A 3,647-nucleotide genomic window follows, 5' to 3' on the forward strand; every position below is an offset into this window, starting at 1 on the left:
TGGTACCAAGCAAATAAATATTTGTTACTGACTCTTAATTTTGTTAATATCCTTAATTTAGGATGTTTGCCAAGGAGACTTTATTTTTAAGAGCATAAATTAATGTTCATTAAATATTAATTAATTAAAATAAAACGAAATTTCAATGAATTGATATTGTGTCTTGAAAAGATAATAATTGGTATAAATTAATTATGATATAAATCAAAATTTAAATTTGAAAATAAGAATCTAAAAATAAGAAAATAAAAATCCCTTGAACACAATGCCATGATAAAGTTAATTTATGAGATTAAAATAGTAAAAATTTAAAATTGATTGCATTTTAATTTTTTAATCAGAATTCATTTAAGTATAATTTAAAGAAAAGTGTCTACTTGTGGAAAATATTCATTTCAAACACTCATACCACTCCATTTAATTTGAAACGTTTTTAATTGAAGATAATTTAATTAAAGTATTTATGAGATAAGTTCATTATCTTAAAGAATCGGATCAACTAAAAAAAAATAAAAAAAAGTATTTGTAGTTGATTTCAACTACAAATGAAGTTATGCATTTATATTTCTGTTAAAAAAAATAAATAATAAAAATCAGTGACGAATATTTTCATTAAAACAATTAAAATTAATTGCTTTGAATATGCTAAGGGTAAAGGAATTGAGTTGCGGTGGAATTGGTTGGATGGCTTTACAATGATGCACCAGCGATTGTGAAATGTCAGAATGTCGAATCCAAATTGGCATTCTCAGAAGGCGCTTTTAAATTATTTAACACAATTTTTTACGCAATTTTATTTTATCCACAATTGAGTATCGATTTGGCACATTTGTGGCATGTGGCAATTTCGAACTTTAATTGAAAAATATAAATTTTTGCTGTAAATACAAAGGCCACTTGGTCGGTTCCGCCACACAGTTTAAAAAGAATAAAACTGATAAAAGCCTATAAAGATACGAATTTCAATAAATGTGTCTGACTACTGGATAAATATAAACTATTTGGGTGAGTGTTTTTTTAAGTTGGAAATTCTAAACCGATAATTAATGTAATGTAATTTTGAGCCTTTTCCGAGTTAGTTCATCTGGGCACTTTTACATTTTGATAGCTGGAGAGTTTCTGCAGAATCCCACCCATCTCACTGACTAATTTTAGTATTCCTCCTAATCTTTGTGATTATTCAATGACTGATCTAAGATCTGCGTGCGGTTAGTGATTACTCTGAGATTAGATAGTGTTAAGTAGGATAGCTTGTCGGTTTTTGCACATAGCTTCAGAGCTCTGTCCCTTATGTATTTTTTGTCCGGTTCTATTTTACGGCCTTTTAGCACGTCATTCGTGCGAATGTACCATGGTACTTTGAAGAGCCTTCGGAGAGCCTGACTTTGAGTAACTTGTAGCTTATGGAAAGAAAAGTAAGGTATTTTTCTTAAAAATACTAAAAAAATTTAATAGACTGGGTTAAATTTGTGTAGTAAATCTAATAACTTTTTATGATCAATGCCCCTGGAAGAGGAATTCTGGAATAAATATAAAATAGACATACTGTTTTTTAAAATTTGAGATATGAAGCTTAAATTTATCTTTGTCTTTATAGAAACCATGAAAAATGAAGTCGGTATTAAGCCAAAGTTTAAAGAATTTCACTATTTCAATATCACTTTTCAATATTCAATTCAATTTCAAGATTCAATTTCAATATCATTTTTTGAATTTCGTAAATATATATTTTTTTTCTTATTACTGTTTCGCAGATTGTACCTGAGATCTCTCAGGTTGAATTCTGAATTTTTTATTTTATATAATTTTTTAAATAGCGAATTTCAGAACAGTGAACTACAACAACAATTTTTTTTATATTATTTTAAATAACTGAATTTTTAGTTGACCATACAGTTATTTCGAGTATTGCCGAATACCTATCATCAGTGGTCTTGGAAATAATTCTTGAATTTAATTATTTAAAAATAATTTTTTGAGACTGCAAGTACCAAGGGTTGAATTCATGCCTTGAGTTGAATACACTGCCTTTGAAGGTAAAAGTCACATTCACATTTTTAATGTGATTGAGAGGTTTTCGAAACCTCTCTATTCAATACCACAGTTTCTATTAAAGTAGAAATAGTTACTACTGTCATATTGACATTAAAATTAAATTTAATATAGAATTATTTTGAAAATAATACGAATACAAAATATTCGCTGATGCGAATCGTAAAGTAACATTAGCATGACTTCCGTATTAAATTCCTAGATCAGGTTCTAAGCACAAGATAAAAATAAAATCATACAATAAATAACACCTATACAAAAGAATAGTGATATATAATATGTTTATTAATAATTTAATATATCAATATATATTAATATATTTAAATTTTTTGTGTGATATGTTATTAAGAAAAGTTAATAAAAGTTCTATCAACTGCATAAATGAGCTCGCTATAATGTGAACGTTAGCTTATTAATATAAATGAGCAAGTGCTTAAATGACACAGCATGTATATCTCGTTTGTTTCTTAATTAAAACTAACGAGAGAGAGAGAGAGAGAGAGAAACAAATATTAAAGACAAGTAATAAATTACGAGTGGGTAAGGAAGCAATGTTATTAAATAAACATTTCGAAAGAACTTAATGAACTTGAAAATGTGAACATTAATATTATAAACTCTTTTTATCAATAACATATAAAATAACTTTTTATTATTGTCGACTAAGTCCAATTTAAACATATTTCTTAAAAATCTTAATAATTTTTAAGTTGAATGTAAATTCAATGAAATGTCAAATACACTACAGTTGATTCATTTGTGCTCCTGTGGAATTTATTTTTATGGTGAACTCACATTTTCACAACTCCTTTAAGTTTTCCTTTTCCATTTTGTTTTTGTTTCTTTTGTGAAAACTGTGAAGATCATGAATCAAAATGAAGCTTTTAATAGCTTTAACAGTTTCACCACGTCAGTTTTTAACGTTTCTACCGCATAATTAAAACACAAAAATTGCAATTCCTTGCGCACATACATACTTTCGCCAGGGTACACAAGGCAAACTTTTACTGAGTAAAAACTTTCTTTAGTGTTAAAAATTTTATGCAAAAAAAAAAAAAATAAAAAAAAAATAAAAATTCGAATTTCGAAATGAAGCGGAAGTAGTTTTTTATCACACCAACCAGTAAAGAATTAAGTGCAAAATTAATTACTATGTACGCTAAAGTTAAAATTTACGTGGAAAACGCAATTCTAACACTTTATTTGAAATCTTTGCTTTTTATTCATCTACAATCTTTTTTAAATTTTTTTTTATTTTTTTTTTGCATCCTGAAAATAACATTTACTCCTGCAAATAAGAAAAATTTAATGTCCTTCTTCTAGTGTCTGCTCTCCGTATTTATATAACGCACAAAATATTTAAAGTAATCTTTAAATTCCATTTGTCACTTCTCGTTCTGTTAAGTAGTTAATGCACGAAACCCTATTGGGGACGCCACTGCGCCATTACCCGCCTCATGCGCCATCTTGACAGATTACGTACAAAAAACGTTGCAAATTCGCTTTTTGTGTTTTTAAATAATTTATAAGGAATGCAGACGTTTCATGGTGTATTCCGTAAATAGCTCTGATGATGGAGGGGGGAAAAGCATTAT

This window comes from Teleopsis dalmanni, chromosome 2 (assembly GCF_002237135.1).
Source record: "Teleopsis dalmanni isolate 2A chromosome 2, ASM223713v2, whole genome shotgun sequence".
Taxonomy (NCBI): Eukaryota; Metazoa; Arthropoda; class Insecta; order Diptera; family Diopsidae; genus Teleopsis; species Teleopsis dalmanni.